Source organism: Phragmites australis, chromosome 3 (genome assembly GCF_958298935.1).
Source record: "Phragmites australis chromosome 3, lpPhrAust1.1, whole genome shotgun sequence".
NCBI classification, from domain to species: Eukaryota; Viridiplantae; Streptophyta; class Magnoliopsida; order Poales; family Poaceae; genus Phragmites; species Phragmites australis.
The window spans coordinates 16,687,427-16,707,821 of record NC_084923.1 but is presented as its reverse complement, the minus strand read 5'-3'; the positions used below and the strand labels follow the sequence as shown (position 1 = coordinate 16,707,821).

At 41.4% G+C, this 20,395-nt stretch overlaps 1 pseudogene; it reads left to right on the top strand.

Moving 5' to 3' along the window:
* Positions 1-16,533: 16,533 nt before the first annotated feature.
* On the top strand, positions 16,534-18,853 carry LOC133910538 (protein NRT1/ PTR FAMILY 8.3-like; annotated as a pseudogene).
* The last annotated feature ends 1,542 nt before the right edge of the window (positions 18,854-20,395 follow it).

Below are 20,395 nucleotides of genomic sequence, written 5' to 3'. Positions count from 1 at the left end.
CTAGCACATGTTAAATCTAAATTATGAAAAGAATGTGTGCTATTATCCAAATGAGGTTCATATGATTTTACCTTTGAGAGAATTACCTCATAAGCTATTTTTATCTTGGTATGAGAAGCTACAAGATTTTCATGAGTGAACAAAAGCTTGTCATGATTTTCTTGTAGTTCCACATACTTGCTAGCTAGCTTTTCAATTTGAGCCTTTAGCTTAATATTTTCTTTCTCCAAAGATGATACATGAGAAATAGAGTTAGAAGCACAAGTATTATCAATAGGTTAAATAGTGAATTTATCTTTAGATAAAGTATTGCAATTAGGACAAGATATTTCTAAATCCACTATATGCATAGCATCTAATTTATCAATTAGAGAAGCATGTTTAATTTTAAGATTCTCATAAAGATCAGATAAAGAACTATGAGATTCAATAAACTTTTCATGTTTTCTATTTAAGGCCTTAAGTTCTTCAATTTTCTCAATGAGAAATTCCTTTTGTCTCTCGAGGCTTTTCTCATGGCCTTATAATATGCGCATGAGTTTGATCATTTTAGCCACATCATATTTGCTCAAAAGATCAAAACCGAGCTCATCATTGTCACTAGGATTAAAACTAGCATTGATATTGTTGACCTCACTTACTGCTTTCTTTTTACCTTTTGCCATAATGTATAATGGAGCATCAGAGTGAGGGGATGAGCATCCTGAGAAAGTAGATTCTTCACTTCTAAGTTGAGGATAATCCATCCTATAATATCCATATAGATGACATGTATAGCATATCCTCCTTGATCTTATTTTAGGTGGACATTTCTTGAGTTTTCTAGAGGCTTTTCTACCTAAGTTTTGTCTCAAGTAAGCTTCTATTTACTTCAAAATATTAGTCTCATAAATACTAATAGAAATATATTTATTATAATATAGACAATTAACCATATCATTATGATAAATAGATATTTTTGTATTAAATGATATTCAAGGGTTAACGACACTATTAGATATAGAAATTTCATTGCAAGTGTTATTAAAGTTCAAAGGAATGTTTGGACACTTACTAATCCACTCACCATATCATTCATTACCTTACTCGAATTTATCAATTGGTAAGGTGGATGATAAAGTGGCATCCTTTTGAACAAGGGAGGAAGTCATTTGGTGCTTTTTATGATGTGATGATGTCGTAGAGCATTATACAAATGACGTCTCCGAAAAAAGTTCTTTTTTGTCACTCCCGGTTTCAACGGATAAAACTAAGTGCGGCTTATGTGTGCTCAGGATGTTTAACACACATAAGGACATCACATGTGAAGTAACAAAAGCAATAATTTAATTTACAACCATTTAACTCTTATATTAAAGACTTCACCTAAACAACTCTATTTGCTAAACTATAGCAGCTAAACGATGACAGCAGAACAAAAGCATCGGCGACCAAGCAACTCCACAGGCACCAACCGGAAGACACGCTCCTAGAACACCAGGTCATCGTCTTGAATGTCTTCAAAGTCCTCCACTGAACAGCATATGTGTTGTGAGAGATAGCAAGGGTGAGTACATGAAGTACTCAGCAACTGTGGGAAAATAATGACATGCAAGCTTATAACAAGAATAGACTGACACATGATATTGAAAAGTATTAAACAAATGTTAAGTGAATGTACCCAATTAATCCAATATTGAAAAGCATTAAACAAATGTTAAGTGAATGTAACCCAATTAATCCAACCTTAAACCAACACCTAAGGCTACCTACCTTGTAAACTATAACCATCTAGTACTCCCTGTACCATAATCAAACCATAACTACAACCATAGCCACAACCATACTAATTATGTGAGGATCCAAGTCCCCATAACCGCGGGCACAACTGTTATAACAGTTTTTACACTCTATAGAGGTTGTCCAGCTTTCCCCATGAGTCAGTGAATTCCTTGTTACCGTGTCATGCAAACACTTAACACACACTAGTGGTGTGCCGCTCGGAGATCACTGTATGACATTACCACTAACCAAAGCCTACACCAGTATGCATCTGCCCACTAGGTCCCACCGTCGGGGTTTACAAGAACGGATGAATCCCTCTCTACCCAGAAGCCCCCTTTGTGCTGATACAATACACATCGGATAGAACTCTAACTCGTATGACAAGCGTTACCCATATCAGCCTCGTGGTTGGTACGTTACTTCTTGAGTTGTCACTCCACAAACTGGTCCTTACTTAGGTTACTTGAGCAAATACTAACCTACCAACATAACCATAACCATCATCACCAACACTCTTTGCCCAAGACCTAAGGTTCCATGTTGCTATACCAAATTCATCACCATATTAACCATCATTGTTACACGTGTTCATTAGTCAAGTATATGACATTTCTCAACATTTTGACAGCATGGCTAAGCAATTCTACACTAAAAGACTCACACTAACCACCACTTAAGCTTCAAGGAATATGAAGGAAGAACTAGGTAAAACATAACATTGGTGACTACCCATCAAGTTGACAGACATTGCATGCAGTTTTGTAAAATAAAAACATTTAAAAACATAGGTTCAAGATGATCAAGAATACTTGCCTTCTCCTTGCAGCTGCTCAGTGAACTCTAGCTCTTGGTCTTGATGTTCCTTAAACTGATCCGGGGCGTTGTTGTCTAATCGCACAATAATTGGCAAAGCATACAAACAAAACACACCAAGAACAGAGTATAAAACAAAAGAACAACAATACAAAACCTATCTAGAAAGATAGAGCTCAGAAAAATAAATCTAACGGCACAAGAATTGCTAAAAAAGAAGCTACGACGAAAAACTTATGATAGTTTTACTAAACGAGGGCTTTTCTACAAAAATTACATTAATTATCAGAATTTTTTTATATTGGAAATCCTATTTATTGCGTAATTGATGACGTCAGCACATCTACTATTCGGAGAACCGGGTCTATGGACTCGTGGACCGAACCTTTGACCCCGATCCGTGGTCTACAGTGGACCGTGCATAACCCAAAGGGGTATGGATCTATCTGGGCCCTTGGATCTGAATCCGACGGATGAGAGAGAGAGCAGGGGGTTGGCAGCCAGCAGCAAGGCAGAGACGACAGAGGAGCTTTGGGTGTGACGGCGCACAGCCAGGATTTCACCAGAACAGCGCTCCGACAGCCTAAGGACTCCGGTGAGCGATGGACCATGGAGAGGGGAGCTCAGGGAACTCACCTAGGGCGTCGACAAGGGCGGCAAAGCACCGGAGCGGCTCGACGATGCACGACGGTGACTTCAAATGGTAGAGCTTCGCGGAGAGGGTGCTGTGGCATCAAAAACTTGTTGAAAAGTTGGGGAAAAGTGTCATGGTGATTCAGGGAGGGCATAGGGGTGCACATATATAGACGGGGAGGCTCGAGAAGGCCGAGGAGAGCTCGGTAGGGTTTTGGGCGGCGACGGACAAAAATTCGAGTAGAACTCTTCATTTAAATGCTATTCCCTTGGCGATAAAGTGGCAAGAGATAGAGGGGATCATGGGGATTTGATTAGGCAAGCTTCTAGATAATCTTTGGCTCAATTTTGGTGTGGGATTGGACGTGATTCGGTCGCCGGAGTGGCTCGGGATGAAGTCGGAATCCGACTTGAGGTAGGAGAAGCACCTGGTAGGTGTGGTCCACTTGTCGGTGGCTCAGACGAATGCTGGTTGGGTGTGGGCATTTTTAGCAGTGAGAGGCGAATGGCGGCTCTGGCTGACTCAGGCGCTTGCGCTTGCGCTTGCTGGGCCGGCTGGCGTGCGTTGGCCCAAGCGGGTGAGCGGGAGGGAGAGGGGGCTAGTAGGCCAGTTAGAGAGAGCTGGCTGGGGGGAAGGAAAAGGGTTGGGCCGGCTAGGGTTTTAGGTCTTTTCCTTTTCTAATTTATTAATTTCCCTTTTCTATTTCTATTCTATTCCAAACTAAGCAAAACCACTTCAAACAAAAGCCAACAAAAGCCAATAAAACTCTACATGCCTAGTAACAGCATGGATCCAGTTCAAGAAAAAAAAAACCTATGTAAAAATTTGGTTTTAATTTAGAAAATATGTTTTACCCTATTCTATTTGTTTAAACCTTATTTAAATTCTAGAAAATTTTAGGACATTGAGAAATTGAAAACCAGGGTGTCACATTTTTCATCATATTTGGGCTTGTAATATCTTTCTTTAAGAGAGTCCAAATGAGATAAGCGTATTCAAGCGGCATGATGGTGTCAAAAAACATCTTCACTCAAAGCATTAAATAAAGAATTCGTAGCTTGCGCATTGAGATATTTGCATTTATCTTCCTCATCAAATGATATGAGTTTATCACTAGGAGGAGAAATGCTCACATCTACAACTCACTCTATTTGAGGACTCATAGTTCTAAAATTATGAAGCATGCGAGTACTCCACTCGATATAATTAGATCCATCTAATAGGAGTGATTCTATGTGTATTAATCTACTAGTCGATATCTTTACTCTGTAGGCGGTAAAGCACTAAAAGAGGGACTTGGTTCTGATACCAATTGAACAGACAATGATGTCACCTAGAGGGGGTCAATAGGCGATCTTGAAAAATTAAAACTACATAGTGGATTGTGCAGAATTTGGAACTTCCGGGTTCAAGAGATTTTGCAGTGGAATATGCAGAATATAGAAGTTCTAGGTTAAATCGAGAGCTTTCACGTTCAGCAGAGAATGAACTCGAAACTGAAATCAATGTATACCTAAAGAGTTCTAGCTGAAACCAAATGATATCATGTATTCCAAGAGATGATTCCAAGTAGATCCACGGAAAACCTACAATCAATTTCACACGAGTAAGTAGATCGAGCAATATGCACAAATAGTAAGCAAGAACTCAGAAACATGGTAACAAGAGAGGAGACACACAATTTGTTTATCAAAGTTAAGACACCTCCATTAGAGGTTTCTATATCTCAGATGAGGGGCTTGATCACAACTGAGTTGGGTCTCTCTCAACCCTTTTTCTCTCCAAGCTCGGTCACAGATGAACTTGGCTTCCACTCTTGATTTCTCCTCTTGCGGAGGCGAAATCGAAGCCTTCACAAACTTTTTGTGGCACACCACAATCTTGGGTGCTCAACGGTGATGCCTAGCTGCCTAAGAGGTCCAAGCTCTAGGAGTAACAAACACGACGATCAACTTCTTGTCGATGAACTTGAGTGCTCAAGATGGGAGTTATGATCACTTGCACTAACTTCCAATTCATCAACCCAACTCACTTTTCTTCTCACATATCACACTAGATTGGAGTGGGAGAGCTCTATTGGCTTGGCTTTGAGTGTTTTCGTGGAAGCACCAGCAACTAATGAAGAGACGGGGTTGAAAGTGTATCTAGCCCTTATGTGTGGTTTTGGTGATTAATGACAATACCTATGGACTAACAATGGTGTTGAGTTTATTAGTAGGTTGTTCCATAGGTAATACATTGAGAGATATGCATAAGCTCTAGGTGTATGGGGAGATTGAAAATGCATCAAGATAAATAAGCTCTAGGTTATTTCATAGGAGATGCATAAGTGATGAATCATGGATTTACTGAGAAATGCTATGAGAACAAAAGAAATGCATCTTTGTTAATGAGCTCTTAGTGATGCTCAAGGAGAAAGAAAAGCTCAAAAAGATTGGCAATAAACTTGAAGACTAAGTTACTTGTGGAGATCAAGTAACTAAAGGTATGCCATTGTCAATAGAGTTTTATGGACTAACCCATGTGTTTTGTGCTTTAGAGTGAGTTGGGGTTATGATCCATAAGAAGGCATAAGTTGAATTGAAATCATATATGCCAAGAGTGAAGAACAAGAGTGGACTCCATATTTGATAAATGAATTCCTTGAAGATGTTGAATACAATGTGGTTTTCTATGTCAAGACGGTGAAGGGCAAGCAAGACTCGGCTGCGATGGACCATCCGTGGTGGAGGGCAAGCAAATGGCTTTGCGCCGAAGGACCAAGGTGGTGGTGAAGAGCGAGTGAAGATTTTGCGCCAATGAACCGTGTGAAGCCATAGGAAGCTATGAGTGATTCGCGTCAATCATATGAAGAATCAAGAAAAGATGGAGTGAGAAACATATGAAAGTTGGCAACCCTCAAGGTTTAAATGAAAGAAGCGGTTCTTGAAAATTATTCAAAGGCTCAAAGTAGTTTAAATGAGTTTTATCTTTGAATTTGAGTATAGGTATGCCGCACTATTAAGAGGGATGCAACATGAGCTAATTGTTGTGTCTTACTGCTCAAGAGTTTCTAACCAAACCCAAGTGAGAGTTCTTTTTAGAAATTCCAATGTGGAATGTGTGGAAGTGTCCGAATAAGGTTTTGGAGTGTTCCTAATTTGATCCAATGTGGTTTAGGTCATAAATTCAGTTGGGATGTGTAGCCCTCTGAATAAGCTTTCAATAGGGTCTAAAATCGTCGAAATCGGACTCCATAATTAAAAGTTATCGCCGTTTTTCAGTGGGCAGTTCTGCTGAATCCAGATACTCCAAGTTAACTCGGATTCTCCGAGTTGTACGGAGTCTCCGGATGAGGTTCCGAGGAGAGGTCTCGGTTTGGGCCTTTTCAGTTGACCCGGATACTCTGGATGAGGTTCCGAGTTTAGGTGCTCGGTTTTTCCTTCTTTAGCCTACTCGAATACTCCGGGTTGACTCGAAGACTCCGAGTTAGTAAAAAAAATGCTGTAACGGCTAGTTTTTTGAGGTGGGTTATTTATAACCCCTCACCCTCATCCTTTGGGGCTGCTGCAAGGGCACGAAAGAGAATATTTTTAGAGCCAAAAGAACTCATTCCCACTCCAATTTAGTGTGTGATTTGAGAAGAAAAGTGAGATGGGTTGTGAGATTGGAAGATTGAGTGCAAAGTGAGCTAAATCCAATCTTGAGCACTTGAGTTCATCGGCAAGAAGTTCAATTGTGTTTGTTACTCTTGGAGCTTTAAGCTCCTAGCCGGCTAGGTGTTGCCTGGTGAGCTCTCGTGCTTGTGGTGAGCCGCGGGAAAGTTCGTGAAGGCTTCGATTTTGCCTCCGCAAGGGAAGAAATCAAGAGTGGAAGCTAAGCTCAAGTGTGACCGAGCTTGGAGAGAAAAGTGGTTGAAAAAGACTCGGCTCATTGGAGCTTCCTTAACTGAGACGTAGGATTCACGGTGGTGAATCCGAACTTCGGGAAACAAATCTGCTGTCTCCTCTCTTGTTCCCTTTCATTTGAGTTCTTCCTTAATATTTGTACATTTTGCTCGATCTACTTGTTCGTGTGTATTTGATTGTAGATTTTTCGTAGATCTACTCGAAATTATCACTTGGAACACACGACATCACTTGGTTTGAGCTAGAACTCTTTAGACGTACATTAAATTCACTTTCGAGCTCAGTTCTGTACAGAACCCGGAGAACCAGATTTACCTGGAGGTTCCAGAACTATACAACTCGGAGACTCTAGGTTGATTCGGAGTATCTAGGGGAACAGTGTTTTCAGCCTAATGAACAGTGTTTTCAGCCTTTTTCAATTAATGTTTTCTTGCATATCTTTTGCCAAAATTGAGTAATTCTTTTCAAACTAGTATTGTAACTTTCACATTTATTTAGGGTGATTGTGCACTAGTTGAGCTTAGCATATTTAGTTTTCTCACTTATGAAAAAATCGTTAATTTATATTCCGCTGCAAATTTAGGCCCACGGTAAAATGGGACGAATTTTTTTAAAATCCCCTATTCACCCCCTCTAGGCTATATCATTGTCCTTTCAGGGGTGAGGGGGTATTTATACCTAACCCCCCAAAACTAGCCGTTATGCAACTTTTTGACTTAACCTGGAACTTCCGGGTGGAAACTAAAACTTCTGGGTTGACACTTGAATGTAGAACTGAGAGACCTAGCCTAGACTCAATCCGGAGGTTCCAGCTAGTCACCAGAATCTGGAAATTTTGACCCAGTCCGGAATTTCCGGATTTAGACTTGGAATTCAAACATAGAACATAAGACCAGTCCTCATCTGGAACATCCAACTGCCGAAACTTTTGGATATAACCTGGAACTTCCAGGTTGCTTAGAAAAGTCATACCGAGAACCCCTGTCCGGATCGTAATTTGGAGGTTCTGGCTTACCCGGAACTTTTGGGTTGCACCCGGAACATCCGGGTACACACAGTATGTTAGAACTTCTCGGTGTTCGTGGGGTGATTTGTGTCTCTTAACTTAGTTTAAAAACGGTACTTTGAGCACTGAGACATGACAAATTGTTCTATGTTGCATCACTGGCCGCAAAGCAAGGTCCTGCGACCAACCCTTGCTGGTCGTAGAGCAGGTCCTTATCTAACTAGTCATGTCTCATTTAATGCTACCTACTTGAGTGTTTTCCCTTCCCCAAGGTATTTCTTTCGGTGATGCATGACCATGGGATGGTGTGGAGTTGTAGTGACACGTCCTGTAGCATTTAATACCACATGATAGTCTGACGGGTGAGGTTGATAGCATTCAGTGATGGTATAGGGTGCGCAGGATGACTAGAGCGAAGCATGCATGCCTATCCAACGTCATGATGAGCTAGGGGTAGTTGGCTCTATCAGGGGTAGGTTTGCCACAGGGTTTGACACGATCAGTTTGTTTGTGCATCTTTACCCCTGGTGTATAATGGGGTGAAGACTTTGTTTGTAAGAAAGAGGATATTATGTAACAAGTTTACCCAATTCATAAGATAGTACACAGGACATAGGACTATTATCCCACGAGAGGTCCGAACTTAGATAAATCATGTCGTTCTTGAGTGTAGTTTGATATACACATATAGGAAATATAGATCAACGTGCCCGTCGTTCGGTATACCAGGATTATTATCAGGGATCATTCGGCGACAAGTTATATTCTCTACTGATAACTTTGAAATAGTTTTAACAAGGTATGTCTAAGGGTTTTCAGTCCTGGGAGGGGCTACACTTCACTCTACAGTCCCTACCAATGTGTCTGGTGTTCCTCTAGTACCCACTCATATCCTGGTGGATCGAGCCAGCAACCTCATCGTACGTACACCTAGTCTACACACTCACTCATCAATGATATACATTATTTGAGTCTAACCAAGTGAGGTCATTGCTTTGCATATCCATGATTGTGGACACAACTATTTGAATAGATTTAATTTCTGCAAAGGTTGTACACTATACCCACATTTCAATCACATTCCTTCGCTGGACTATACTACGAGACACCTCAAGTGCTTCAGGCCAATGTAAGGGATGTTGAAGGGATCGGTGATGTCCTAAGAGGGGGTGAATTAGGATACTTAGAATCTATTCGGCTCCAAAAACTACACAAGATAAAGCTATATCAATTTCTATCTAAATGTGCTCTAAGTTTATCTAGTGTATCTATTCTACCGATCAAAGCATTTGCAACCTATCTAAGAAGTAAATTGCAAGAATGTAAATGCGAAAACGTAAATAAGGTAGAGAGGACAAACTTGACACAAGGAATTTTTATTCTGTGGTATCGATGGCATGAATGTCACCACTACTCCATGTTGGAGCTCTACAAAGGATATGCTCCTGATTGGCACCCGGTCATAGATATTAAGCCACCAAATCATAAAGACAAGGCATCTACCCGAATGAGCCACAAAGCCACCAACGAAAGGTCTCACCATTAGGCTCTCTTCTGATTCCTTACCGCTATGATCACTTCGGAGCTTGAGTTACCAAGGCAAGGGTCTCCGTGTCCTCGTATACGCTTCTTATCGCCGCTCCACACCAAGTCAGAGGTCAATAAGCTGATCACTGGACCTTCACCTTTCTCTGAAAGAATTGCTCCGGTGAGCAAACACATTGATCATTGGACCTTTCGGTGAGGTCTTTAGGCATCTCTCTCCCTTTGCCAAATATGCTCTGGTGAGTTCAATACCCAAAGCACCGGACCATCCGATGAGGCAAATCTTCCTAGGACTTCTCCAATTCAGTCCAACTTTGTTCCTGTTGCGGTAGCTTCTTCATGTATTGCATCTATGAGATCTACTAACATATATTCTTGAAAAAAATGTTAGTCTCATTGACTATATTGTCATTAATCACCAAAATCACAATCGTGGCCTAATAGGGCCATTTTCGCTACAATCTCCCTATTTTTGGTGATCGATGACAACACAACTAAAGCAAGTGGCAAGTAGTAAATGATACCAAATGTAAAGATCACAAGCGAGCATAAAGTCTTACCATATTGCTTGGATGCATGTTCTTACCACTTACTCCCCTTTTTATTGTGGCTCCCCCTTTCTCCATTTCCCTTGATCAACCTTCTCTCCTCCACAATGTTCATCTTGCAACTTGCATCTTGCTTTAGTCATCAAAATTCTCCCCATTTGTCAACAATCTCTTAAAAAGGCTATATGCACATGTTGAATTCAAAGGGAAAAAAACATTAGAGCACATGAGAGAGAGCTTCACAAATCATGATCCAATTAAAAGGATACCAATTGTATGGATATAAAAAAATGAATGATATCAATTGTAGGCTATGAAAGCATATGGATCATAATTTATGAAACACATAATATAGTCTCAACTCTCCCTATATGTATGCATATATATGATGAGAAAGAAACATATGCACAATTAGATAATGGGTCAATATAGGATGTTTAAGATATTATGCATGAAGGTAGCTTAAATGAATAAAAGATTTAACAATGATATCAATTGAAGCATTTAATCATTGCATACCTTGGGGGACATGTTGATTGCTCAATGAGACTACAAGAGATACAACTCGGAACACATGTTAGTCTCAAAATCACAACCTATAAAATATACTCCACCTAAAAGTGTGCATACAAGTGTTGAATACTTGTGAGATATATGCACTTGTTATTGATAACAATAGGGATTTATCCTATAGATTGGATCATGGCACATAAGAGATAGCAATTGTAAAAACTAGTGCCATGAAATAAACCTACAACTAATAAACCATCTAGGTTGCTCATGGGTTAGACATAAACACAAGCAACCTACCATATGAAAACCTACACTAGGCATTGTAATAAATTGAAATAAGCATATGCAATCCTAGACGAGGCAAATAAGCTAGAAGCAAAAAAAATGTATGAACATAAGTCTAGCTACCATTTACCTCTTTTACCTTTGAACGGGGATTTGGGTATACGATGATCATGATTTTCATCAAAGCGTCCGAACTTGTATATTTGACTTCTTCACTTGAACATTCACTTAATCTTGTGAGCCAAGTCTCCAAATCTCCACAGCCACTTCGGGCTTCAAGTCTTATTTGAAACCCAAACCGATTGGAGCCTCTGTATGTTGGTGATGATTTCATTGGGCACCCAAATGGGTTGGTTCCATCTCCGATCCTTTCTCCCAACCATGTGTGCAACCACCTTGCCATTTGCTTTCTTCTTGAGCTTGTAGTGGTTGCTTTTGGTCTTATTCTTGTAGTTGAGTTTGGTGTATAGGTTGGAGGTCTTGTTGGAGAGGTTTACCATATTCTTCTTCTTCTTAGTCTCCTTCTTCACTTGTTTGCATTGGAAGGGCTTGTGACCTTCTTGATGGCATTTAAAACATGTCACGATGGACCCCTCCGTAAGCTTCTTCACCATGAAAGCACGATTATCTTGAGGAGGTTGGATATGTCCTTTGCCCTTTAAACTCGCCAAGTCCTTCTTGAGCTTCTCCACTTCTTGCTTAAGTTCATCATTCTCTTGCGCAATGAGGTTGTTAGATGATTCTACAACAATATTCTCAACACAAATCTCATTGCAAAAGGGTGAGCTAGATAAAATAATTAAATCATCACAACAAGTAGAAGCATCTACCTTATAATTGAAATTGAATAGAGGTAGATTACTTCAAAGTAAGCATAGTTTGAGATTCACTGCACTCAAATTTAGCTTTAAGCTCATCATGCTCCTTGTTTAGCAAATTGAATTTGCTCAGTAATTATTCATAATTAGAAATAAAGGTAGCATAGATGTCATCAAGTGTATTGAATTTATTAAGCTCATTAGATTATTTCTTAAGGGCCCTTTGTTGCTCATTTATCAAATGAAGGAGTTCATCATAGGAAGGAGAATCCTCATTGAATTTATGATCACTTACATCACTATCCATACATTTGGCCATAAAGCACTTGTGAGATGACTTGCGTGATGACGACTTATGTGATGACGACCTTGAGAAAGAGATTTTCTTAGAGGAGAGGATGGTGAAGCTTTCATCACTTGACTCTTCATTGTCACTCACCCATCTTCGTATGCTTGCGAATGCCTTGGCTCTTCCCCTTGTCTCCCTCTTGTTCTTGGCCTTCTTCTTCTCCTTCTTGATATGATCAATTGTGTTGATCAAGCTTTCAATGGAGATAGGATGATCAACCTTAGCATTGATTCTCTTCATGTTCTTCTCTAACTTTGAGAAGAGGTTGGCCATCATTGGATCAATTTCTTTATCACTTGATGTGCTTTGATCATCCTCTTTATCGCACTCTTTATCTTGATCACCATCATCTTCGCTTGAGCTTGACCCTTACTCTTGTCTCCTCATACTTGTCTTTATGTGTTGGCATTGAGCTTGCTTCCTTGTGAGAGTAAAGTTCTTGGTGTCGGATGAGAAATAAGCTTCTACCCCCATATTCATTGTCATCTCATGGGCGGTGATCTTGCCAAGCACTTGACTGCAGTCATCTTCTTGATGTCATTGTTGTCGTAAATGATGGAGATTATTAACTTGTACTTTGAAAGAAGAGATTGAAGTATTCTTCTCACCACTTGATCATCTTCAATTGGCGTCAAACATAACCTATTGATCTCATTGACAAGAATATTCAAACGTGAGTACATGTGATTAGAACTTTCATAGGGTAGTTGCTTGATGCCATTAAGCTTAGTAACAAGAACATGATATTTCTCATTGCGTACATCATTTGTATCTTCATGTATTTCAATAAGACTATTCTAAATATCATATGGATTGGTGAGAGAATAAACACGATTAAATGTATCAACATATATAGATGATAAAAGGATACTATTTGCCAATGCATCTTATTGCCTCTCCTTGTTAGTGATGCGAGGTTTCATTCCTTTCTCAGTGATTCTCCGAATATCCAACCCTCAAGCTTACAAATAACAAGCCATTAGAATTTTTCACCGAGAGAAGTTTGTGCCATCAAAAAGTAGAGCACTATGGGAATCTATCTCAACTCCAAACGTCACAACTCACTAGGCGGTGAAGCCTAACCGATCACAATGAGACTAAGGCTCAAATGCCACTTGAATTGGTGAAACCTTATGAAAGGTGTGAAGCTCTAACACAAATTAAAGAGCTAGATGTGAGCCATAGCTCTGATACCATCTGAACGGATCAGGAGTGTCCTAAGGGGGGTGAATTAGGACATTTAGAATCTATTCGGCTCCAATAACTACACAAGATAAACCTATATCAGTTTCTATCTAAATATGCTCTAGGTTTATCTAGTGTGTCTACTCTACCGATCAAAGCACTTGCAACCTATCTAAGAAGGTAAATTGAAATAATGTAAATACGAAAATGTAAATAAGAGAGAGAGAGAGAGAGAGAGAGAGAGAGAGAGCAAACTTGACACAACGGATTTTTATCCCGTGGTATCGATGGTATGAATGCCACCCGTAATCTATTTTGGAGCTCAACAAGGGATATACTCTCGGTTGGCACCCGATCACAGCTCTTATGCCACCAAATCACAAAGACAAGGCCTCTACCCAGATGAGCTACCAAGCCACCAAACAAGGTCTCACCATTAGCCTCTCTTCTGGTTCCTTGCCGTCATGATCACTTCAGAGCTTGAGCCACCAAGACAAGGGTCTCTGTGTCCCTGTATCCCTGTATACGCTTCTTGTCGCTGCTCTACACCAAGACGGAGGGTCAACAAGCTTGTCAGCGAGTCACAAAGACTCTAAGGTGCCAGCATATAACTTGGTACAAGGTTGGATCACTACTTGATCCACTCACTAGGCAACAATTACCTAGTAGCACTCTCTCTAGGCCTATAAGCACTAATCACTCACTGATCTTGTGCTTAATCGCTTTGGTTAATCACATTAAGCACTTTGGTGGCTTGGATGTCTTCTCAAGTGTATATAAGCTTCACCTAGACTCTAGCAGCATACCACCCCTTCAAATGATTAGGTGGAGGGGTATTTATAGCCTCAAACTCGCGCACTAGTCATTAACCCAACGGCTCAGAAAAATTGTTAACACAGGATGATCTAGTAAGAACAATAGTACTAACATCGGATCATCCGGTGAGTACACTCTCACAAACTAGCCATTGGAACCCCACTCAAGCCTTTGTGAACACCAGATATTCTGGTGTATACTTCATCTCCATCACCGAACTATCCAATGAGTTATCCTGAGCCATCCGAGCCAACTGCATCCTCTCTGTGTAAATTGCTCCGGTGAGAACATCTGGTGGACATCACTTTATCACCGGACTATCTGATTTCTTGAACTTTGTTTTGCCTCTTTGCACTGTTCATTGTCTGGTGTAGCCTTGCTTCATCACTGGACCTTTTGGCGTGTTGATCTTCGATCTTCCACGGTTGCAACTTTCTTTGGTGGAAATACTCCAGTGTGTATCTTCCTCTGATCACCATACTTTCTGGTGGGTTATTCCATTTAGCTTTCTGGACAGAAACACTCCAGTGTTGCCATACTTTGATCACCAGACTATCCAGTGAGGCTTAGCCTTCATTCTTTAGCACGACACTCTTCTCTAGAAGAATTGCTCCGATGAGCACACTTGCTAATCACCGGACCTTTCGGTGAGATCTTCAGGCCTCTCTCTCCCTTTGCCAAATATGCTCCAGTGAGTTCAACTCCTAGAGCACCGGACCATCCAGTGAGGCAAATCTTCTTGGGACTTCTCTAATTCAGTCCAACTTTATCCCGGTTGCGGTGGCTTCTTCATGTATTGCATATATGAGACCTACTAACATATATTCTTGACAAACATGTTAGTCTCATTGACTATGTTATCATTAATCACCAAAATCACAATTATGACCAAATAGGGCCATTTTCGCTATAGATGTCAGGGTACAACTTGGGCCGTTGTAAAGAGACTAGGTTCAATGAACATCCCACAAACAGACTAACAAATGCTTGGGTTCTCGTTGCTCCCCTGGCCTCCTAGTAAAATATCCAGCTTGGTTGGGAGATAGAAAAGTCAAGTCCTTGCTATAGCATGACGCATGTTGCACTAGGGTGGTTAGCATGATAGTGCAATGATTTGGTACTTATATGACCGGGACATGCATCTTCAAGCTAGCAATGAATACCACTCAGATAACTTAAGCCACCAAGAGCATCATTACCGAAAGACTACTCTATTTACCCCTGCCAAAATAGTTTTCACCATTTTTACACACGACCCACCATATCCCACACTATATCAAGGATTCCACAATCACTAAAGATTCATGGCATATGAGTTGAATTGATATTCAGTAAAACGATATCTCCAAAGAGATGCATTCAGTCCTAAGCATGCTAGATATCAAGGCATTATCTGACGTTAATATATATACGACTGGTAATCCTAGGGTGACATGGATTCATGATAATGATATTTAAAGCATGGAAATTATTTGATAGGATTTAACTACTGCAAGCAATTGAAATAGCACATTACATAGCATATAGGATAATAAGTCAAGTTTTAAGTTGATCAATTAGATTATTGAAACTTTGGTTCAAAATGATCAAGGAGATAGAACTTGCCTTCTCTGAAGTCTTCCTTTGGTCCTAGGTCAAAGTCAAAGTTCTCCCATTCCTCCGCGAATTCCTCCGATCTACAAAGTGCGATTACGATTAACATCGGCCTATGCTATTGAAGAATCAATTAACACCAAATGGAAAATCAAATGAGTCCTAATGGATAACACACTGTGATAGAAGGATAGATATCAAATTTAAATAAATTTAGGTGAAAGAATCGCCAGAATCGGAGTCGGAACGGAGAAGTTATGACTCCCGAAAGATTTAAATAAACTTCAGCCACTAGGCAGGCCAGCTCGTCCGAGCTATGCTACCGTGGCCAGAGCCCAGCGGCATGCACGTATCTCGCCGGACAGCACAGCACAGAGGAGGAGCCAATGGTGAGAAATCACGGTTATGTCCCACTGGGAAGCTCGCTAGAGTGGGCTAAATGGCGAAAGGTTTGGTCGAGACTAGGTGGCTACAGATCTACACGTGACGGGGAATCCATTTTGGTGTTCATCGTCGGCAGGCGACAGCAGGTGCATTCTCAGGCAGTGGTCGGAGTTGGTCAAGGCGGCGGTAGAGAAAATGGGCAGCACCTACCCTTGTTCTTGCGCACTCTGAGCCACATGCAGACTTTCCTAGCCTAACCTATAGCTACTTAGTACGACAATTGGCACACAGAGAGGGCGAGGGTTACTAGTGGCGACCAGATCGCGGTGGAGGGGGAAAATCCCGCGGCCAACCTCTGCCACGTGAAGGCGGGTCATAGACAACCTACAAGCTATGGGGAGGATCAAGGAGTGGGGAGGCTCATCAGCGTGCGAAGAGAGGGTGTGGTAGCCTGCGGTGAAGGATGCATGGCGGCGGTGGAGGCAGAAAGCTTGGCTTCACATCCTCGCGCTCCGTCCTAGCGTCTGGACCAAGAAGGGCATAACATAAGTGGTTACGACGTTGTAGTGGCGGCAGCGAAATGCATCAATCGGCGGTGGCGAATGGGGAAAAGGGGAAGTAGAAGGTCGGGAACTCCATTTATAGCGGAGGGGGAAATAGAGGGGTAGTGAGACGGTGTGGCTTGGCCTCTCGCTGAATAGGATGCAGACGGGGCGTGGGAATGCGGCACTGCTGAGAAAGGCGTGACGAGTGGCAACATGGCTAGCGGATGCCAAAGTCGCGGGCGACAGTCATTCATCTTGGGTCGCACAAACTAAGAGTAGAGAGTGCGAGAGAGAGAGAGAGAGAGAGAGAGAGAGAGAGAGAGAGAGAGAGAGAGAGAGAGAGAGGGTGAGGAAGTCGTTGGCTTTGAATGTGGGAAAAGCGGTGGCATCGACTGTGAACACTGCGGGCAGAGCTGGAGCTGGGAGAAGCTTCCGGCGTGCGGGTCCCGCGTGTCGGTGGGAGTGAGGGAGATAAAAGATATGTGTCACAGTAACACAGGATCGACTTCAAGGCGCGTCTTAGAGACACTTTCCTTAAGGCTTATTTGTCACCAACGTAAGGTGTGCACCGGGTTACCAACAAAAAGCCTCCCAAGATACAATAGAGCCCCATCATTTGCACATGCACTCGTGAAGACGACCAGGAATGCTCTTCAAAATTTTCAAGATAGCATCATAGCGATACCCCTGTAGAAGTATCACACGCTAGTGATCTGAATGAGAGTGTTTTGGCATTGTAGTTCTTGGTTTAGCCTTTCTTTTTATAAATAACATAGAGCCGTGCTCTATTTATACTTTACCAATAGCCATCTTTAAGAGACATGACTCTTCATGAATCACCAATAGACACGATAGTTCATCACTAAGACACATGACTCTTCATGAATCACCACTAGACATGATGATTCATCACTATCAAATGAATCATCAAATTACACAATGATTCATCAACCATCACGACTATTCAACATTTAGTACATGTCTAAATTGTTGTCACGGCGTCCAAAACAATAACCACCAATAGGTGGTTACAAATGTAGAGGTCGTACACATGTAATATTAAACTTAATACAAATGGCTATTAACATGGTCTATTAAATCATTTTCCATGACAATATTTCTCTCACTTGTGATAAAACAAATAAGAAACAAGCAATGAAATTTGGACCCAAAATAATTTACTTTATTTTGAAAATCTCCAACAGTTGTATCCCTAGAAGCTCCCAATCAGTTTCAGTATTTCACAAATTTAAAAAGAACACTTACAGCACAACCAAGGGTGTTTCTTCAGTCAGCAAATACTAATATTGTTCTCTCTCGCAGGTTCTTTGATAAAGATGCAATTGTGACATCATCTGACTTTGAATCTGTTGGCCTGCTGAATACATGGAGAATCTGTACTGTCACTGAAGTGGAGGAGTTCAAGATTCTGATCACAATGCTTCCTATTTGGACCACAATGATATTATTTGCTACGGTCCTGGAACAAATGTTTTCAACATGTGTAGAACAAGGGATGGTAATGGATAGGCACATTGGCTCTTTCGAAATACCTGCGGCATCCATCCAATCTATAGATGTCATTGCTATCTTTGTTCCAATCCAATCTATGAAAGGGTTCTTGTTCCAGTATTTAGAATTCACTTGCATGGCGAATGGCATTACGCCCGCAACAGTGGATGCGGGCCAGTTTAGTTTTTTCCACACTCTCAATGGTGTCAGCAGCATTGGTCGAGAGTAATCGCTTGCAGATTGCACATGCCAAAGGTTTAGTGCACCGTAAGGTGGCTGTTCCAATGAGCATCCTGTGGCAAGGACCCCAATACTTTCTAATAGGTGCCGGCGAAGTGTTCTCCATTGGGTTAAATGAGTTTTTCTATGATGAATCACCAGCCTCCATGAGAAGCTTATGTCTGGCATTTTCACAAGCTAATACTTCGGCTGGAAATTACCTGAGTGCATTCATCATTTCTCTCGTGCCTGTTTTCAAAGCCAGAGGAGACAGTCCAGGGTGGTTATCAGATAACTTAAACGAAGGGCATTTGGACCGATTCTACTGGATGTCTGGGTTCAGTATCTTGAATCTGCTAGCCTTTATATTTTGTGCAATTAGGTACAAGAGTAAAAAGAGGTACATGAGTAAAAAGGTTTCCTGTGAGCTCCGTTGATTTTGACATTATATTGACAAATAATAATCTGAGAAGGTCAGTGATTTTGAGATACTCGATATGAGAATCCGGTGCCATTTGAGAAATGATGTTGTTCTGAAGTGTCAATCTATACCTTTTTAGTGGGAAAATGAAAAATAATATTTGAAATGTGTTGTGTTGATTTTGTTACTAGTAATAGGTCATTCCTCACTCCATCTCTGCAGTTAGTTAGGATATTTAAAAAATGTACAGATGGTTAGTGATGGCAACGAGTGATAGTCATTGTTCTGCAAGTTAATTATGATCTTTCAAATAGGGATATCACAAGAAGCAGATATTTTTGTTTGTAATTAGGGTCCACATTATTGAGTATGGGATGTGTTTTTTTTTCAAGAAGTGTAGCCTATTTCTCTCCTCTCTTTTTTTTTCTTGAGCGATTGTAAAACATCATTGGTCGTACTTTTATTGCATAAAAGATTGCAGATATGAACATTCCAGTTTCCCTCTATGTGGTATTGTGCATTATTGACATCAACTTCAATACCTCGATTCCTTTTAATAAGGCATGACATTTTCGTCTTGTTGCCCCCATTCATCACATCTTTACTTTGATGCATTGGTGGGTAATACATTCACTAATCGTTTTCGCTTCCATTTTCAACGTGCTCCCTGCGATCTAAAACAGATGTTCTGCGTTTTCGATGCAACATTTTTCACATATTAGTCTGCTTGTTTTTATTTTTTGGATACGCATACTAGTAGCTTCTCGGTAATGAAGTTAACCTGATGGGCTAGTATTACCATGACCTTTGAACCAACAAGGGCTCTCGACTTTATGGGCTGTACATATTTTATTGGACCAAGGATTTCCATGCCTGGGATCGTTGCCATTCGGATATGGGCCGAAGAATATGCGCAACCCATCTCAGTCGGCTGGCCTTAGACTGGTACACCGCGCGCGCACGCATCGACTCGTTTCGTGGAACACGGTGACGCTCATGCGTGTGCCTCACGCGACGCGAGTGACCGGGAGGAGGGATGACGACAAACATCGCAACCGTGCAGTACGCTGTACTACGCTTCCGCGGCATCGGAGGCCGCGCCGAAACGGCGAGGGCACCGGATACCCCGGCCCGAGGAGAACAACAACCGCGCACACCAGCCGCTGGGGACAGGGAACCACAACCACCAAACCACCGTGCAGCTGAAGGGAATCCGTCGTCCGCGCACGGAAGCACGCACGCGCGGTTTGAATCCCCGCCTCGGAGACTGCGAACCGGCGAGAGGCGGCAGGTTTGGTGGATAGATTAAGGCCGTGTTTGTTTGAGCTTCTGTTTTTGAGCTTCTCTGAAAAGCAGTGCTTTTGGTTTTTCTGAAAAGCTGCTTTTGAAAATAGGTTGTTGGCTTCTGCAATAAATTTTTGGCTTCTCAGCACATAGCTTCTCAGAGAAGCACATCTCAGCGAGCTTCTCAGCTTTAGTTCATTTTCCTCAGAAACAGGCTTCTGATTTCTCCAGAAGCCACTTCTCCAAAACCTCGTTTGTTCTGGCTTCTGGCTTC